Source organism: Macaca thibetana, chromosome 18 (genome assembly GCF_024542745.1).
Source record: "Macaca thibetana thibetana isolate TM-01 chromosome 18, ASM2454274v1, whole genome shotgun sequence".
Classification (NCBI taxonomy): Eukaryota; Metazoa; Chordata; class Mammalia; order Primates; family Cercopithecidae; genus Macaca; species Macaca thibetana.
Window position 1 is genome coordinate 50158712 of NC_065595.1, and position 21534 is coordinate 50180245.

Consider the following 21534-nt stretch of genomic DNA (forward strand, 5'->3'; position numbering starts at 1 on the left):
ATATAGCTGGAAGGAAACTGGGTAAAATATGAGGCTTTGAAGTAAAAGATCTGGGATCAAACCCCTCTCTGCCACGTATTTACTTTGTGACCATCAACAAGTTTTATCTTATCTAATTTTTTAAAATGTTTAAGTAGATGGTACAATATCCTATAGTTAGTACAAGAATGAATAATACAGAAAAGGTAGCTGGTTCAATTACTAACTTAAATTACTGAACTTCCTAACTAACATCTATTTTCTGCCAAAAGACAAAATTATTACAAATTCAATTGGAAACTCCTGTTTTCAGGAAAAAAAAAAAAAAAAAAAAAAAAAACAACTGGTCTTGTTTAGTATCTATCTGTTTCTTTGATGTTTCAGTTTATGTGGCATTTAGCAAAAGTGACACCATTTTGGTTTGGCTTGGTCTGTTAGGGCCCAGTGCAGGGGCTCAGTCTAAAACAATGGCCTCCCTAATTTTAATGTAACCATTCCAATGACGTTTTGCTCTCTTTGGCTGAAATACTGTAAAAAGCATAGGCTTTGCATGCAGAAGTTGGACTTTCAATTTTATTTTTGGCATTTACCTACTATGTGCCTCAGACAAGTGCTTAATTTATTTGAACTTATTTACTTATCTGTAGAAGGTGGGAGTAGGTTCTTTATATTATTTAACTTAACATTTTCTTTTTATGCATTCTCTCCATTGATTTATCTTTTTTTGTTGATCTTTGCATAAGCTGGTTATTATCCAGCCCTTGGGTTTGCCGATAGACTAACTTAACATTTTCAATGAAATCATATGCAAAAATGTTTGCCACATGGTTTCTTTCCTCTCTTTTTTTGAGCACTTATAGTACTTTGTTCATATATCCCTTATGATGTTTGAAAGGTACTATTTTAAGTGCATGCTGTGTTAAAATACTTTTTTTAAAAAAAATTCCATTTATTTAGGATAGGAACTAAGTCATTTTCATGTTTCTATTTTAATGCTTTAATTTAAATATATATACCATCGATATTTTCATGTATCTCTCTCTCTCTGATGGCTAGTAATAGTTATGCATAATTGTTACTAAGTAATTCTTTCTAGTATTGCTTAATCAGATTAGAGGATAGCATCCCAAGTCCTGGGCATCAGGAGAATGAGCAAGTATGTTCTGACAGAAGGACAACAATGAGTTAAATGAATAATGGTATTCATATAAGGGAACTCTAGGTAAAGTTCAAAGGCACAGTGGCCTTGAAAGGGGCAAAAAAGTATCAAGGAAAGGGTGATAAAGATAAGATACCTGATAGTAAAGCACACCTAGCACTCTATTTTTTCTCTACCTAGCACTAGCCCCTTTTCCTCCCCCATAACCCTTATTAAAATGGCTTTCTTCTTTATGTCAGAGTAGCATAATTCCAAGGTACCAGGCTGTGTCATGGGTTGAGACCCCCAGAAGTCAACATTAAGATTTGGATTCACAGGCAAGATATTTATAAAGAAAGGGCTCCCTGGGAAACTAACAAGAGAGTAGGGAAAGTTAAGAAGGGGAGGGGTTTGAAATAGAAAAGTAAAATGAGGTATAGTCTTAGTCAAAGTCCTACAAAAGGTGGCTTCAACCTGATATTGCAAGGGTTTTTTGGAATGTGTTACACCTCAAAATTGTTCTGAGCTAGGGTGTTGGAGATTTAAGTTTTAGATGCTAGCTCATCTTTATACAAGGCAGGCAAGGGGGGCTCTGGTAGCCTGTGGTCAGTCTTTTATGAAATAATTGCACATACTGAGTGTTGGGATAAAATCACAAAATGTGGTTTCCTTCTCGTCCCTTCCTAGCCAATATAAGAAACAAAGGAAAAAAGATATTCGAGACTTTCCCGGTAGAGCACCAACACTATCCAAAATGTCAACAAAAGTGGATGGAAGTTGCAATATTATGAACATTTAGAACCTGCTGTGGGAATACAGAATTCTTAGATACTTTCATTTTGTTCCTCCCTCATGACTATGCTTAAAATTTAAATTTATGGTCTCCATGACAGGGAAAATCAATGGGGAAATTAGGGCACTCCGGCACTCCTGGGTGAAATACTTTAGAAATTGAAGTAAAGTAAGATTTTTGGGCTTAGAGAATCCAGATGACCACTATTTCATTTAGTTTTGGAATATGGCATTTTAAAATCAATGCTTCTGGTATTTAGGGCGACTTACTTTGCACTTATACTTCAGAATTTTTAAATTCTATTCAACATGTCATCCTTTCAATGCATGAGTGAGCAGTGATGCTTGGTCCAGAATATCAATCCAAGTTCCAAAGTTGCTTAATTCACTTCATACTTCATCATTTACAAGAAAGGGTAGGCTGTGTGCAGAAGTGGGAGAAGTCTATGTTAGTGCCCTCAGCAGCAGTATGAACCCTTGGGGGTTAACACTGGTGGGATGCTTCAGAGACACCAAAGAAGTTAGCAGCTGTATTGGAGGCTTTTTCTCTGTGCTTTAATTTTGAGACAGTGCATTAGCTTTGACATTTTTCAGTTGATAGATGTTTTTCTATATATTCTTTGAGGATTTCAAAGTGAGCTAAAGGGCTTTTTAAAGGATGAGAAAATGAAGCTTTTATATTTGTTATTTCCATAGTAGCTATTATTGAGAAAATTAGCTCTATGGCAAGAGAACAGAACAAACAACACAAGATTACTTTTCAGGATGTCACACCAGACTTCTGGCAATGTGTTGTACTCTGCAGAATTCCAAAACTGATAAGAATAATAAATAACTAGAAGGCTACATTAAGAACATTGGCTTTCATGAAAGTATTTAATGTTAAAGACCAGTTAAACATGTTTTCATCAAGGAAAGCAGAGGACAAAATGACACAGCTTACAACTCTCTAGAGTTGAATCATTACAAGACGGCAAGTTCACAAATAAGCTCCCTAAAAATAAATGGTATACATTGTGAAATCCCAACATGTATAATATTCTTGGAACAATTTACACTCAGCCTAAGCAGAGTGAATCCACCTAAAACCTGAAAATGAAAGAGTTAAGATCATACATGAACACAATATTTTGTGTACTTTAGTCTTTAGCTCAAAGTCGGTATAAAGCAAAGTATGTGATCCCAAATGATCTAAAAGTAAATTATTTCTTTCTTTATGCTTATAATTTCAGGACACACTTTCAACACTTATGTATTTGTATCTTCTTTTTTCTTAGAAATTGCCTGCAAAATTACACTTGTCAGACATTGACAAAGGAAAACATTTTTCTTTGCTGAGAAGAGCTCATGACACAAAAGCCATGTGAATAGGAAGATTGTAGAATTCATCTCATTCCTTATCCAGGAAAGGAGTATTTTGGTGTGAATACATTTATACTTTTAATTTTATAAGTGTAAGATGCATATACATTTATAATTATCATATCTTCTTCATATATTAACCTTGTTTTCTTCATAAAATATCCTTCTTTGTTTCTAGAAATATTTCTTGTATTCAAGTCTATTTTCTGTGATAGTAATAAAGCCACTGCAGTTCTTTTGTACATATATATTTGTATGGAATATATTTTTCTATCCTTCCAACCTGCTTGTGTCTTTGAATATAGAGTACGATTTTATAGATAACATTTAGAAAAGTCATGTGTTTTAGTCAGTCTAGCAATCTCTGCCTTTTGATTGAAGTGTCCAGTCCATTCACATTTAATGTAATTATAGTTATGGCTGGGTTTACATCTGCCATTTTGGTAGGTTTTTAAAAATATGTTTCTTCTAGATTTTTCTGTATGAATTCTTTGCTGATACTTTTGAATTTATCATATTAATTTTTCTGTTGATTTTAGCTATATTTTTGAGTTATTTCCTTAGTGGTTCTTCTACAGATTATAGAAGACATACTTTTTTTTGACATGGTCGGACTTTGTCACTCAGACTGGAGTGCAGTGGTACAATCATGGCTCACTACAGCCTTGAACTTCCAGGTACAAGCATCTTCCTGCCTCAGCCTCTCAAGAAGCTAGCACTACAGGCATGTGCCACTACACCGGGCTAATTTTTAATTTTTTTTGTAGAGACGGAGTCTCGCTATGTTTCCCAGGCTGTTCTCAAACTCCTGGCCTCAAGCAAACCTCCTGCCTCCGTTTCCGAAACTGTCAGGATTACAGACATGAGACACTGCATCTGGCCTCACTAGGAAAACTGATTATGTTTTATTTTGTTTTTGCTCCTCTATCAATTGCTCCTGTACTGTGTATTGTGTGTGTATATGTGTTGAACAAATAATTTCAAGAAACATTTAAGTTTCTCTGTTGATTTTAAGTATTTTTGAGTTATTTAATAATAAATAAAAATAATGAAATACCAAACAGAAGTTATAGATATTAAAAATGCAGTAGCCAAAATGAAAAATCTACTAGAGTGGCTAAAAAGCAGATTCAAGACAGCAGAGGGAAACATCCATGATTCAAAGTTTGGTCGATAAATATTATCTAATCTGAAGGAAAGAGAAAACAATGTGAAAAAAACCGAATAGAGCAACATCAAGGATAGCAAAATACATGTAATAGGAGTCCCATAGAAACAGAAAGAAAAAGAAAAAATATTTGAAGAAATAATGATTGAAATTTTACAAATTTACTGAAAAAAAAATCTCGAGATGAAAAAAGCCTCAACAAACTCCAAATAGTAGACATCCAAAAGGAAACACATCAGTGCTCATTAATGTAGAGGTGGCTTCAGAGTATAAGTTTTGCAGCTCTTTTGCTAAATTTAATCCTAAGCAATTTATTCTTTTAGATGACATTCCACATTGAATGATTTTCTTAATTTTGTTCTTAAATTGTTCATTGCTAGTGTACAAAATACAAATATTTTAGTTTTCAGATTTTTATTTACTTTTTCTTCCTAGAGTTAGAATGTAAAATACAATTTTGTGTATTAATCTTTCACCTGTAACTTTCCTAAACTGAATTATTATTTATCATAATTTTTAAGTGGATTCCATAGGATTTTTTTACACTCAAGATTATGTCATCTACAAGTAGAGATAAGTTTGGTTCCTCCATTCAAATCTGGAGGCTTTTTATTTTTTTCTTAACTTATTTCCCTGACATTTTAATTTTCATTTTCTATGTGTCTCATATTATATTTTGTTTCTCTTTTACTCATATTATATTTTGTTTCTCTTTTACACATTTTTTTTTGCATTTAGTGAATCTTGTCTAGTGTAACATTTTAATTTCTGTAATGATATTTTACTGTATTTTTAAGATATCTCAGTGGTTCATCTAGGCCTTACCAAATATATCTTAACTTATTAGAATCTACCTCATACTTATACTAACTTGATTCAAGTGAAATGTAGAAATGTTACTCTCGTATACCTCTATTCTCTTTTCTTCATTTCAGTGCTACTATTGCTATGCATAATATATTCATATACATGACAAGCTCAACAATGCATTGTTATAATTATTACTTTATATAATTTAATATATTTTAAGTGTGATGAGGGAGGAAAGAACAAATACATGTTTATAGAGCTTATTATATCTTATTATATTAAACTTCTTAATTACCATTTCTACTTCTTCTCATTTGTTTCTGTGGATTCAATTTACTATACGATTACCTTTCCTAACTTCATTACAACTTTGCTCCTATCCATGTCTTTTGTTCTGTTTTGATTAAACTTCAACATAAAAAAATTTATGTGCAAATGAAGAGATGAAGTTATTTTATTTATCAATAGTGCCTTTGAAATAATATGATTTTATTCAAAACCAAAATCTAACATGACTTAACTTCTATTCACAGGGGACAAGATCACTGAATGAGAGACTTGAGGGATGGAATAGTTAATAGTCTCATTTTTATCTGTATTTGACTGGCCACACATAAAGTGTGATATTCAATTCTGTACACTTCACTTTTAGTGTAGTAAGATTAGTTAGTGATTATTACAAAAGGATGGCAAAGATATGAATCGTGTCATATAAGGAAGTATCCTAGGGATGAATATGGAACTAATATGGAAAAGATAATGAGTTCAATCATTTGAATGAATGGCAATGTGGAGGAAGATTTCAATCTCTTTTTATACCCGTAAAAAGATAGAGGTAGGGCTAAAGGAGGAAGCTATAGGGCTCTAGTTTCAGCTCAAGAAAAGTAAGAGTATTTTTAACATAAAAAGATAAATATTGGATGAAGTAATTGGTTTCTATTACTAAAGGTATTTAAGCATAGACTAATTAAACAAATTAATTAAACTTTGCAGAGTAATTACTGAACCAAAGCAGCAGTTTAACAACCTGGATGTGGAAAATGCTAAAAATAGATCAGGTAGTGGAATCCAGGTAGCTGTCCCTTTAGGGCAGCTTTCTACTTGTGGAACTCTGTTCAAAATAGTCAAAGGGTGTAAAATTTCAGTCAGACAGAAGAAATAAGTTCTAGTGATCTATTGGGCAGCATAAATGACTAGAGTTAATAATAATGTATAATATATTTCAAAATTGCTAAAAGAGTGGATTTAAATGTTCTCATGATAGAAAATGATAAATATGAGAAGTCACATATAAGTTAATTAAGCTGATTTAATGATTCTACAATAATATATATATTATAATATTACATTGTGCCCCATAAATATATACATTGAATATCTATCAATTAAAAATAAATTTTTTAAAAAAGATTCAAATGCAGAGGAGAGTTTCTTTGGCCTGTGATTTACATGACTGTACCTTAGCCACTTTAATTGTAGGCCATGAGGGAAAGGAAAGGGATTTTCTCTAGGGAGAAGCTGTCTGCAAGGAGCAAGTATTCTTCTCTCCTAATTTTTCACAGCCAGGAGCTCGTGCCATTCAGACTTAAGCAAAGGCACAGAAGCCTTTTGTAGTCTTAACCAGATGTAAGTTCTAAGAAGAACAAATGTCAGTTTGTGGCTCTATCAGCCATGTGGCAGCCTTAGAGTAAAAGCTATTTCAATTTGACCTTGGTAAAGAAAGATACAGACACTAATCCAACAAAAAGTTGTGCATTATTTTCAGAGAAAAGAGATTTCAGAACAAGTGATAAAAAAAGAGTGTTATATAATGATAATGGGGTCAATTCTCCAGGAAGACATAACATCCCCTTAATGGGTGTGAGTTTATAATAGAAAGTCAAAATATGTAGCAAAATTGGGTTTTGTCCAGATTATTTGATCATACACTTATATTAAAATTCAAGAACCGCATGCCTAAAATAGTTAAATTTTACTACATGCAAATTATACCTCCTTAAAAATTGGCCCTTTCACTGTCCCTTCTCCCAACAAAAAATCAAAGTGTGGAATTACTTAGGAGAGTATTGTTGAAGCTATATCCTTTCTGAATTCCTGAGGAACTATTGATTGAGGTGAGAGCCAGCCCCAGCTGAGGTGCTACAGCTGAGGAAGAATTGATTCTGCATGGGTATCATGACACTCTAGCTGAAGCTGAGAAAACTAAGAAGTTGAATAAGATAATTTTTAATTTTCATTTAATTTAACTTGAATTCACAAAGGAAAGGTAATTCAGTTTTTGGACTTTCATTCTTTGGGACATGAAAACATCTTTAGTTTTAATGAAAAGGTATTAGGTATTTGTACTTTTTCACATTGATGATTTGTTGATATGGTGGGAATTACACTCAAATTTCCATAATTTATATTTTATATTTTTATATTGGCATGTTTTTGTGTTGTTTTTAATATTACTTCAAACCTTCGATGGGAAATTGAATAGGAAATTGTGATAAATAGAATAATGGCCACCTAAAGATGTCCATGTCCTAATCCCCAGAATCTATGAATGTGTTACCTTACACAGTGGAAGAGATTTTGCAGAGATGATTAAATTTAAAATGTAGAGTGTGGAGATTATATTGAGTTATCTTGGTGGGTCCAGTATAATCATAGGGATCCTCGTAAGAGCAAAGGTGGGTCAGAGAAGGTGATGTGAAGATGATGACAGAAGTATAGTCAAAGCAGCAGACTCTGAAGATGGATGCAGATGTCAGAATGATGTCAAGCATGGGCCATTAGTCAAGGAATATAGACAGCCTCGAGAGGGTGGGAAAAGCAAGAAAATCAATCATCTTCTAGAACCTACAGAAGCTTAAATTTTAGTCTGTTGAGACTTCTGTCTTCCAGAAGTATGTAATAATAAATGTGTGTTATTTAAGCCATCAAGTCTTTGATCATTTGTTATAGCAGAAATAGAAAACTGATACAAAAGTGAAATTTAAACCTTGTATGTATGGTGCCCTTGGAGTAGATCATGCACTGCTGCAACTCATTTTAGACCTTTCTTGGACTTTGAGTGATGTTACAAAATGACTGGAGAAGGAGTGGTCGGTATTGCGGGAATGGCTTAATGAAGGTGAGTGCAGGATTGTGCTGACAGATTGATTATCTCCTTCCCATAATGGGAAGGTTAGAATCAAGGTTGACTGAGCAGAATGGTTAAACCCAAATTATTAAGATAAGAAAAATTTGGAATTATTAGAGAGAACACTCTTCTTTCCTAAAGATTCTTCACAACTGGAAGAGTGCTGCTACTTTACCAGCCATAACACTCCTGATTTCTTATCACACCCGCATCCTGATTGCTGATTGAGATTGAGAAATCAGACTTGCACACCCAGGCCCTTCTCTTTTTCCCCTTCTCTTGGGTGTAAACTCCTTGCATAGAATGTAGAGCCTGCTCTGCTCTACAGCAGGTTCTGTTCTCATATGGAAGACGTACCCTGTTTCAGCAAAGCCTAGGTCTGATAGAAGAGTTGTCATTTTGAGGTTCAGATGTAGGAAGCCCATTGATTCCTACACTAAGCAAATCCTCCAAATTAGAATTATCCAAAATAAACTGTGTTAATCTTCATCTTTCTTACTCATTTGTCCTGTTTCTTTACTTGAAGAACTTAGGTGAGGAAAGGGGTGCTAGTTATTAGACCCCTGTAAGGAACCAAGACATGTTTTAATAACATTAAACTCATTTAGAGCCTACAGGAATATGCAAATCCTTATCCAATCTCACATTTATGTTATTGCACCTAAGAAAATAAATGTTACAGAATATTTTACATACACTTTTATAATTTTATAATGTAATTCACTTGATTAGTTGAATCTTGTAGCATATTTTCAAATGTGAGATTTGTGACCACATAACAAATTCCAGGAAGTGAGTATCAGAATTAATTATAGAGGACATTAGATACATCAAAGTGAAAAATCAGAATACTTTTTGCATATTATTTTATTTCTCCTGAGTTGTATATCTCTGTGTGTACATATGCATGTGTGTATTTATCTTCTGAAGCTGAGCTGTGAATTACAGTTGATACTCTCTTAAAGTCACTTTTGACCAGGTATCTGTTGTGATGTAATTGTATTGCTTAGAGGTGAACAGATTAAGGCATAGTTATATATTCTTCTTTCAATATAATTATGTGCTTTGTTGTCACAACATGCATACACGTTAAATTTGATTGCCATTTAAAATGTCTTTAAAGAATTACACCGTGGTTTGACATTACATGAAAATTGTATATGCAGAATGGTATGGAAAGAGATCAATGGGAGGTAAATTTGATATTTGTGAAACTAATATTCATCATTAGAGAAATGACTGTAATTTTTTTTATTTTCCTGCAAAGCAGCAATGGAGTATTTATAAGCTCTCCAAAGGAAGGATGCCCTCAAGAAGCTGTATAATTTTTGTTGTTGAGATTGATAGTAGACTATTGCTCACCACAGTGGATCTCAGAGCAGGAGCAGTTGCCAAAATCTCAGAATAGGTTAGAAGTAAGTGTGACTGTTTCATGCATCAAGTGTGACTCTTGTTAAAACACTGAGTCATTTAATTAGTAGCATTTTGTCTTTAATAATGCCATATATGGTAGAATAATGGTGCATCTCACAATTAATGGCTTAAGATAGATGAAATAGAGTGAAATAAACCCAACCAAGGTACTATGTAATTTAAAATTTATATTTTTGTAACAGTTTCTTGTATTTTTATTTGTGAATAAAAATTATTTGGTCCTTTTGAGAGAGAATCATCTTGTGAAGAGCCACGGTCATTTGTTTCTGAATTTCATACCTACTTAACACATGTATTCCTCATACGTGAAAAAAAGAAACTACTAAGAATATTCAGTACCTTTTTCCCAGTTAAATAAAATCTCGAAAACATGTGCAGTTTATTTTTGCAATTACTTCATTTAAACAGATATCGGCCCGGCACGGTGGCTCACACCTGTAATCCCAGCACTTTGGGAGTCTGAGGCGGGCGGATCACAAGGTCAGGAGATCGAGACCATCCTGGCTAACACGGTGAAACCCCATCTCTACTAAAAATACAAAAAATTAGCTGGGCGTGGTGGAAGGCACCTGTGGTCCCAGCTATTCAGGAGGCTGAGGCAGGAGAATGGCCTGAACCCGGGAGGCGGAGCTTACAGTGAGCCGAGATCTGGCCACTGCACTCCAGCCTGGGTGACAGAGCAAGACTCTGTCTCAACAAAAAAAAAAAAAAAAAAAAAAAAAAAAAGAAAGAAAGATATCTTGGAAAATGTCCTATTTGAATTGATTCTATAAATGTAAGTGTCACAAAATAAGGCCATAGGTACTATATTGCTTCAGACAGTTAAACCTGCAATTGATTGTGTAAAGCTCAGTATCTAATCCATCTCTGTTGTAGACTTAATTTGACCATATGTTCATTTAGGAGCATTCTTGTAATTCTTTCCAGTATACCTTTAGGGTAGGTGACAGAAAGCAAAGTTTTACTTGTCATTGACAGATAATCAAGAGATACCCTGACTGTTCGTCACACTCTTGTCAGGGTATTGGATTACCTAAAAGTGTCTTTTATCTCTGCAAACAAAGATTAAACACAAGAAGATTCCTCTACTACTCTTCCTTTTTCTTTTTTTCTTAATATACAGAGAACTCAAGGTGATTATTTATGTTAACTTAGAGTTGTTTTTGTTTCAAATTATATGATATTTGTTTCAAATTATATGATATATTCTTTCAGCCTTTCACTTGAATTAGCCTGTGAAAATACTGTCTTAGTTGAAATTTGAAACTTCAATGATTTTGAATGTACTGAAAAACAAAAAGCCATTTGGGGGAGTTTTTTTTAAAAAAAACAAACAACAAACAAAAAAAACCCAACAACCTATAATAGAAAGTTGTCACTATAACAGAAAATTGTCAGTTAGCTCAGGCCTTGATTAAATACAGCTCAGATTCAGTAAGGAAATAAAACCTTTACTTAATGAAATTATTCTAAATAAGTATTTCCTCCCTTAGATTACTGAGGAATTGTGATTTTTCTTTTTCAGCCATGTAGTTAGAATGTAATCTGATTCTTTTGGGAACTATTGAGATACTCTTGGGGACTTCTAAACTATGTCCAAAACCTTTGTTTTCCTTAGAAATTGAAGATGAAGCAAACACATTTATCAATGAATTATAATTTCTTGGCTGACTTAAGTTTCAAAGGTAAATTTTCCCTTATGCTTTTATCTTTTAAATTTTTCAAATGTGCCAAATATTTACAGAGTTAAATAAAAGGAAACATATTTATATAGTTACATAAAACTTAGCATATAGTTGCTCCCATGTACTTAATTATTTATTAAAAGTCTTCAATGATTCACTTGTCATATAGGAAACATTATTATTAAAAAGCAGTTATTATATATATCAGCATGGCCTTGTCACATAACAATTGTGATGGAAACTATGTTCTCATATGAGAGTTAACTAATCTGCCTAAATACTGTGATTCTCAGATCATGACCAAGGCCAGAACCAAAGAAACTGATATAGGTATAGAAGTGAGACTTCTAATCATTGAGAAACACCTCTCCTTAAAACACCAGGGAATAATTTATCAGCATAAGTCTTTTGTTTTTTGTTTTATCAGATCTCAGACTAGGAAGGCATTTGTTTCATGGTCACCTATATGCCTACCACTTCCAGAGTGTTTCGACCTACAGTCTACAGTGCCTCCTATAGCTAGCTACTCTCTACCCGTTGGTGGTACTTCTCATGCCTAATTATAAATGCTTCTTTAGTTGTATGTATCATCTACCAGTTTTTAACCTTTGTTAGAGCAGAGTTTGTGTTCATATTGGTTGTTTTTATCTAAGTACCACATTGGCTGGCAATTAAAAGAAACAGGATATATATTTATTGAGTAAACTCACTATTTACTATCTCTTCCATGTCAACATTATAAGCCCCTTAAAAGCAAACAGTCATGTCTTAAACATCTTTACATCTTTTTCTATCTCAATACATCTTTTATAAAAATGTGTGTGCTCTGTGATAGGGTCTCAAAGATTTACTGGCTGTTTGATTTTGGCTTTGAGACTAAATCATAGGGAATGCTCCAAGAAACTGCTAACGACCTTGAGGGAAAGGCCACCCACAGCCAGAAAACAAGCACTGCCTCCGTCCCTTCTAGGCCCTCACGGCAGTACATTTTTGAATTATAACAAATCACTATGAAAGTAAGACACTGAACTTAAAAAATTAATATCTGAGAAAAAATGGAGTCAGTAGACTGACTGTGAATAGAAAATTCCAAGAAATATGAAAAAGTATTACATTTGTGAGATCTTGAAAAATTTTAAATTCTATTATAAAAGTAAAACAAACATTTCATGTGGTAGGCAGAATTCTAAAATGGCCCCTCCAAGGTTTCTCTTTATAATCTCTGGGACTGTAATTATGTTATGTTGTAGGGCAACAAGCTGTTTTTCTGATGTAGTTACAGCTACTAGTCAGTTTTGAGTTAATCAAAAAACACTATTCAAATTGTCACAACCTAATCACAGGCGCCCTTCAAAATGAAAGCCTCTTTCTCCAGCTGGTGATGGAAGAGAAGTTCAAGAGATTTGAAGGATGAGAATGCCTCATTGCACCACTCGTGGCTTGAATATGTAGGGGATATGTGGGAAGGACTAGAAAGTGACTCTGGAGACTGAGGCAGGCCCCCAGCTGACAGCCAATAAGGTAATAGGTACTTGGGGCCTGTAGCCACGAGCAACTGGATCCTGCCAACAATCAGAGTGAACTTTAAAGCAGATTCTTACTCTGGCAGACACCTTGATTTCAGGCTTATGAGAAACCCTATGCAGAGAAACTAGTCAAGCCACACTGGATTTCTGACCTAGAAAACTCTGAGACTAAAAAACAGATACTGTTTTAAGCTGCAAAGTTGATGGTAATTTGTTATACAGCAATAGAAAACTGAAACAATTTCATAAACATTTGTCAGTTGGGGTTTTGCTGGGGAGATTAATTATCTGTTAATGTGTTTTCTATGGATTCCATATCATCCACTCCTTATGAGATTTCTGGAAACCAGTTTTGCATTTCTCCTAAGGGTGAATAAAAAGAATTTGTTATTTAGATGTAGTTACGGCTACTAGTCAGTTTTGAGTTAATCAAAAGAGACTATTCAAATGGTTGCAATCTAATCACAGGCGCCTTTCAAAACGAGAGCCTCTTTCTCCAGCTGGTGTTCGAAGAGAAGTTCAAGAGATCTGAAGGAGAGAATGCCTCATTGCACCACTGGTGGCTTGAATATGTAGGGGGTATGTGGGAAGGACTAGAAAGTGACTTTTTTTTTTTTATTAATTGCTATTAAGAGAACACACTTAGATATATTTTTCCAAAATAAATCAGCCAAATAATACATGACAATATGAACATCTTGTGTCATGGGATATTTCTTCCTTGGCCTTACTATGTTTTCCTGGATAAGTCATTTATAACACATGCTGCTTGACATAGTAATTTATTTACTTTGAATTAATGTTCTTAATTCTTCAGATTATTTATTCACCTCATATTACCTCATTCATTGCTAAGAATGTCCTTGTATTTTCTTCATTCTTCTGGAGGTCATAATCTATGAGAATTATAACTATATATGAGTTTGTATGCAAGATTGTGGAAGAAAACAAAACAAAAACCGTATGTTGACTATGAATGCACGAAGTATTTTAGTATACTGGACAAAAAAATTGATCAGTGTTGTGGTAATGTCTCTTTATTATTTCTTTGTCTGCAGCACATTCATCCCTTTTTCGTCCCTAAGAAATATGTCATACTTTCTCATCTTGTTATGATTACTACCACTTATATAAATTCTAATTATGTATTTCTTAAGGAAATTTTAAGTTTTATTTCTTGTGATGAATTCAACCCTAATTTGTTTAAACAATCTTCTCATTTCTTACAATTATTAAGTAAAACACTAAATGCATAATCTCCCAAGTTTAATACCTTAAAATTATATTTAATTCTATTATTTATTTTATTCCCAGTAAAGTCATGATAAAATTTAATTACTATCTTTGAATTATTGTTTACAATTGTTTCTTGTAAATGTTACTTTTAGACCCTATTTCTTCATACTTGAAAATTTGAAAAGTTTTGAAGAGCTGTGCCATTCTTGTTTCCTCTTCCTATCAATTCATCCTGCATAAATGTCACCAGTATATTACTAAAAAGCCTCTTTAATCATGTTGTCTTCTTGCTTATAAAATCACTCACACTAAACAATAATTCTCAAATTCTTATGTGTACAATCCAAAAGTTTCTGCAATCTAATCTCCGCTGCCCTCTCAAGTTTATCTAAAATGTCCCTTCGGAACCCTCTAATCCAAATTGTCATATATTAAATATTGTCTGTTGAGTTCATCTTGTATTTATTACATACTGATTTGGGCTGTAGCAGAATTTATACATGAGATGACTTTCTATCTCTGAGAAAACTTCTTTCCTTCCTCCAAAATCCATTTCACATTTCAGCTTAGCCAATAGTCTTCTCTGAATATTTCAGATACAGCTGACATTCTTTTATTCTATTATCTACTCTCAATAATATTTGAATAATTTTTTCCACACAAACTTGGCCCCTTGGTCCCAAACTTCCATGTTAAATATCAGAAAACATGAATCTTCATCAATAAATTAGATATATTTATATAGTTGAATCAACAAGTAACTAGGAGCAGGCAAAGGATAGTAGAAACTGTATTTCTTAGGAATCTAGAAAATAAATGTTCTATTATTTATGAAGGTCAGCAGTTTCTGTTGACTATAATTGACAAAGTAGTTATTGGTGTCTGCACAGAGGCCAGTGTCAGGTGAGCATCCAGGCTGAACATCTCTCTTCTATCCAGAGGGAGAGACTACTTTTAGCAGTCTACTTTTTTTCTAATTGCTATTAGACTTAGGTATAAAATTCAAAGACAGAGAGAACCTTCAGATTAGCGTTAAAGATCAGTGGCAACAACAGTGAGGGTGACCTGCTTTGTCATTTTTTAATTAATTCTATGGGCAAATCCCAAGTCTGGTGTTCAGAGTAAATTCACTAACAATAAGTTACATCACAGTGAAATATCAGTGGTGATAACAGTACACCCTAAATGGCTTCGCTTTGGATTATAATAATCTGGAGAAAAAAATTGAACTTATGTGCTTCAGACCAAATACTCCAAGCTGATTAGTCTAAAAAGTACTTTGCTAAAATGGAAACTTTCTATTCCCTCAAAAGTTGGAAAGAAAATACTACAGTTTTTGAAATAAACTTTTCCACAAAAGTTGAAAAGAAAATATTACTACTTCTTAAGATGTAAATCATATATACATACATATATGTATTTATATACTATGTATTTGTTTATTTTTATCCTAATTAGCACCAATCAAGGTTTATATGTAAGATATTCTATGTAAGATCTCATGTCCAGAATGAATGAAAATGGACCTTAATTTTAATTTGAGACTCGAGAGTCACATGTTTCTTTTAAAACATCTCTATTTCCACTACCCGCTATCTTGGTTAATATACTTTTCATCTTCTAGACTTCAGTAATATCATAAAGCAAGTTTCCTTTCTCCCGATTTTGCTACTCTCAGATCTTTACACCTTTACAGAAGAGTCTTTATAAAGCGCGAATCTCATTATTTTACTCCCAATTAAATGGCTTTCATTTGACTAGAGAAGAAAGTCAAACCCTTTATCTTAACACAAAAGGTCTTTCAAGAACTAGCTTTTGCATTCCTTTCATTCTTTACTCCTCATCCCCTTCAGAACTGCATCCGTAACAGAATGATTTAAAGCTCTCCAAAGTCATTACACTTTTTCACATTGTTTCCTGCTCCTGTATGTATTTGAAGTGCACAAGCTCCTCTCAAATCCTACTAATCTCCTCCCCTTCCTGACCCATGTGTCCGGCAAGATGATCTTTATCTTTTTAGTTTCAGTTCATGCACCACAATCCAGAAAGATGTGTCTTGAATTATCTTCCTCCCAAAGGAAAATTAGCGATAACTCTCTCTATAGAGCTGACACACACCGTATTCATGAGATTTTATAATTTGTTCTCCATCCCTCATCATCCCTTGAGGACAGTAACTCTATCTTATCCTTTTCTGTATCTGCATAATATAGGATCCATGATATAGCACAGTGACCATCAATAAAGTGTTACTCAAAAATTGCCAATGAATGAATACATTTATTCATATCAGAAAGTCGGTATGAAGAGATGGCAACCATGACTCCAGTGTAACACTTGTGGATGTCTTGATGATTAGTAAGTGTTTATAAAATGTTAACAAAATTAAAGAAGTACATATCCATTACGAAAAAAAGCAATATAAATATCAAACACTATGTAGCATTTACAATATACTCTACACAATTTTAAGCACTTTATGTGTATTGATTTACTGGGAGTCAATGAAATACATTTTATTCAGTTCATTGGAGGCAAAGTTCTCTAGAGTTCACCCTTTGAAACCCAGGATTTGGCAAAAAAACAAAAAACAAACAAACAAACAAACAAAAATAACTTGACCATAGTAAATGCTGATTATAAAAATAAATTCTACTTGCATTTTTGGAGAAATATAAATGTATGCTAATAAAGTATTCAACACATTGCTATAAATTAAATGTTGTCTTATCAAAGTTTAGTGCTTAAATTTCTTGTCCAATGTAGCCAAATTTAAAGTAATTAAAGATATTTAAGAGAACAGATATAATTTTTAGTTTATTATTTTAACAATGTTATTATGTTATAAAATAGTCCTAATTCAAAAGATACTGCATGTATTGAGTGTGCTATCTTTCACACATCAGAGTGTATTACATTGTCTTTATAGTCAATGAAAACATTTATTTTATTATGCTTTGCTTTATTCTTAACTATTTGCATACATGTTTTCTTATCAGATGTGGGTTCCTTATCAGATTGTGGGCTAGAGTCTAGCTGCTAAATGACATCCCACTTACCTTTTCGTTCCTACACAACACCTCGATATAACATGATGAGCAGCACAGACCAGTAGAAAGGAGAGAGGCCGTAAAGTAAGAGTAATGATGTATCCTGGTTCTGACAGTAAGTAGCTTTGTGACCTTAGATAACTTTGTTTTTTTTTTATTTTCTAAGACACACCTTATTCTCAGGTGTATACACATTTGGGATTAAATCATTTTATATTGTCCCTGGTTCTAATATTCTATTATACAATGAGACATTTAGTTGTTTATGTTACTTTTTGTCAAATCTATAAATGAACTCTGTTGATTTGGGCAAGAACTTAGAATTCTTTTTTTTTTTTTTTTATACTTTAAGTTCTAGGGTACATGTGCACAACGTGCAGGTTTGTTACATATGTATACATGTGCCATGTTGGTGTGCTGCACCCATTTACTCGTCATTTACATTAGGTGTATCTCCTAATGCTATCCCTCCCCCGCCCCCACAATAGGACCCGGTGTGTGATGTTCCCCTTCCTGTGTCCAAGTAATCTCATTGTTCAATTCCCACTGATGAGTGAGAACATGCGGTGTTTAGTTTTCTGTTCTTGCGATAGTTTGCTGAGAATGATGGTTTCCAGCTGCATCCATGTCCCTACAAAGGACACAAACTCATCCTTTTTTATGGCTGCATAGTATTCCATGGTGTATATGTGCCACATTTTCTTAATCCAGTCTGTCACTGATGGACATTTGGGTTGATTCCAAGTCTTTGCTATTGTGAATAGTGCTGCAAAAAACATACGTGTGCATGTGTATAGCAGCATGATTTATAATCCTTTGGGTATATCCCCAGTAATGGCATTGCTGGGTCAAAAGGTATTTCTAGTTCTAGATCCTTGAGGAATCGCCACACTGTTTTCCACAATGGTTGAACTAGTTTATAGTCCCACCAACAGTGTAAAATAGGAACTTAGAATTCTTAAAAATATTTTTATATAAAAATAAATTAGCCCATCACGTATTCACCTATCTTTTATTAATAGGCTTTTTGAATCTGGGGCATACTGGGAACCAGCCAAAGATGAGTGTTAGTCAGCCTACCTTACTTTTGTGAATTTTGCACTTGTAACTATGTTTTGGACAATGTGATATTAATATTAATAGAAACAACAACATTTCCCAGGTTGTTCCATCAAAGAGAATAAACATAAACTTCATTTTCTTTTCACTCCTTGCTTCTGGATGGGATACAGGTTTAGTGGTGAATTACGCAGACAAGAGCAAGACCCAAGAAGAGCTCGTTAACAAAATTGGAAGATGTGGGTTCCCAACCCGATTTACACCACCATGTCATGCCTGGATTGCTTACATGACCTATTACACATACACACACACACACACAAATGCTATTATACCCAATTATTACTTTGCTTTTTATTGTAGCAGTTAAACCAATATCCTAACTAGTATTTGGAGCTTCACCAATCTCAAGGTCGCTGTTATTAGAAGGAGTATAAATAAAGCATTTCAAACAGGCCATTTTGTATTTACCACTCAACATCTACCCTCCAGATTTCTCCACCTTAGGGTACAGGAAGCTCCCCACAAGAACTATATCAGTGGGGCACGTTGCCCTCTAAATTCTGAGTGGGTTTGTTGCATAGAAAGCACTGGTGAAAAATTAAAGGAAGAGAGGAGTTTGAGGTTAAACATTCATTGTCATGACTGCTTCTCTGCCAGTTTGTCATAGGTTGATTATTTCCCTCTGCCAAAGAGCACAGCTCCTACAGGAAGCCTATTCCTGCAATTACGGCTCCTCCATCCTTTGGAACTTTGGTCATCCCTTGGTTTCCCTCAGTTCTCTCTAAAACATAAATATTCTCTTTATTTAACCCCCCCTTAATTTGCCGTGTGTGGGGAAAAGAGAGATCAGCCTGTTACTGTGTCTATATAGAAAGAAGTAGATGTAAGAGACTCCATTTGGTTCTGTATTTGAGATGCTGTTGATCTGTGACCCTACCCCCAACCTTGTCCTTGCAAGAGACATGTGCTGTGGTGACTCAAGGTTTAATGGATTTTGGGCTGTGCAGGATGTGTCTTTGTTAAACAAGTGCCTGAAGGCAGCTTGCTGGTTAAAAATCCTGCCCCTCCCTGGGCAATGGAACATCTCGGTGTGAGACCCGATTGTATGCTCTGTTTACTGAGATAGGAGAAAAGCGCCTTATGGCATAAGGTGGGACTTGCTGGCGGGAGTTGCTGGCGCAAAGCTGCTAAGAGGTTTGTGGAGAGGTTTGCATATGCGTATCAAGGCACAGCATTTTCCTTTGAACTTATTCATGTCACAGAGATCTTTATCCATATGTCTTACTGCTAATTTTCTCCCTAAAATGATCCTATTGTCCTGCCACTCCCTTATCTTTAAGATGGTAAAGATAATTATGAGTAAATACTAAGGGAACTCAGAGACCGGTGCTGGCGTGGGCCCTCTGTAAGCTGAGCGCTGGTCCCCTGGGCCCACTTTTTCTTTCTCTATACTTTGTCTCTGTGTCTCATTTCTTTTCTCAAGTCTCTAGTTCCACCTAACGAGAAACGCCCACAGGTGTGGAGGGGCAGGCCACCCCTTCACCGTGTAAAATGCATGTGCAATGTCTTCCACTAGGACTTTGACAAATTAAATAAGTGGTACCAAAGTGGACCTGGAAAACAAATTCTTTTTATTGGATTCTTGGGTAGGCTACTCAAATGTTCAATGACTGTGTGGGTCTCATCTTTGCCAGTGAAAAGGTGTCCCTGGCAATCCATGGGATGCATGCCATCACACTTCTTCAAATAACCTAGTAGAGTCAGGAATAAAGTACAATAAAGGTATGTAGTTTTAAGGAAAATAATTACAGTAATTATAGTGATGATAGGGTCACCTGGTTGCTTTTTCTGGTCCACCCAAAAGTACACATTGAAAATGACAAATTGATGGATTGTTGAGAAAGTTCAGAACATGCGTGGCAAGTCAGGAAGCCTCTATGGCAACTTTGAAGGAAGCACTCTTCCGTGGTAAAATGAAAGGTAAGAGTCAGGTAAACTCACATCCTGATTGTAAGAGTTGCAGAGTTTGCAGCTCCCATTAAATGCTAAATACTTTCAGCTCTATTATATTAAGGTAAGAAACTGATGGGAAGTGGAACCTTAATATAGGGGTTGGGAACATTTAGACAGGCATAAATGAAGCTTGGAACTTTGAACCACAAGCTCCCCTGAAAGTTCCCTGCTGTCAGAATCAGCTACTCTTATGCCTCCTACATCCCTACTCCTATCTGAAGAAACCAGCCTTCTCTGGAAGACCTTTCAATAATAACAGCATCTATTGCCACACAAGGTATTTCTGATTCTCTTCATTTTCCCCCTTTTCTCCTGATTACTTCTAGGTCTGTAATAAGACTTAGATCTCAGCATATGCTAGAAAAGTAAACCTAAGAGGATCTAGAGTAAAATAAATACACAAACAAACCAATGCATACATTCATAAATAAATAACAGGGCCATGCATTTTTTTATAAGCAGAAGTTAGGAGTGCATGTATAGAAACTGCCCTAAGATTGTTAGATCAATAATAACGCAGTGATTTTTATTTGAGCTCACTGATATAGATTTATTCTTCTAGGACTCAGGATGCAGTGAGTTGGCTAGAGGACTTGAGTATTTGTGTAATAGCATTTACAGTCTGCTGTGTTTTTAGTCAATATGATTTTGAAACAAGACCTGCTTTAACATATTATAGAGAAAGGAATTGAAGATGCAGGGAGATGAAGATGTTCAAGGGTATCATCCTGTCTGGGATCTTACTAACTACTCTTTCACCACAACTCATGAGAGGACACATTCTTCACTAAGTACAGGGGATGGCTTAGCAAGGTGGATATTAATCTTTGAAACACTCTATGATGACTATGTTTTCCTGGACCAGAGATCCTGCTTTAATATTGAATTATCAGGTCTCAGTGTGAATACAGAAATCATAGAGCTACAGTAATCAGATGGTAACAATTCACCTTCAGAGACAAGGTGAGTGAAATGATCACAGCACAACAGAGGAGTATTTCTCAAACGTGGCTGCACATTTTACTCACCTTTGTATGTTTTAAAAGTACAGATTCCTGTCTCCTGCTTTCAGTGGTTTTGACTGAATTGGTCTGCGGTGAGGCCCACGCAACAGTGCTTTTCCAAACTCCCTAGGTGTTTCTGATATAAAGC

At 34.6% G+C, this 21534-nt stretch overlaps 1 protein-coding gene across 2 annotated transcripts in view; it reads right to left on the reverse strand.

The window, feature by feature from the left end:
- TTR (transthyretin) overlaps positions 1-21534 on the reverse strand; it is a 1143467-nt gene that overhangs the window by 1004249 nt on the left and 117684 nt on the right. Inside the window, exon 1 of one of the 2 annotated variants that reach the window (XM_050768305.1) lies at positions 19179-19182. The exons of the other annotated variant lie outside the window; for it this stretch is intronic. The gene's annotated coding sequence lies outside the window, so the exon portion shown is untranslated. Of the gene's footprint in view, positions 1-19178; positions 19183-21534 lie in introns of those variants that run through there. 2 annotated transcript variants of the gene reach the window in all.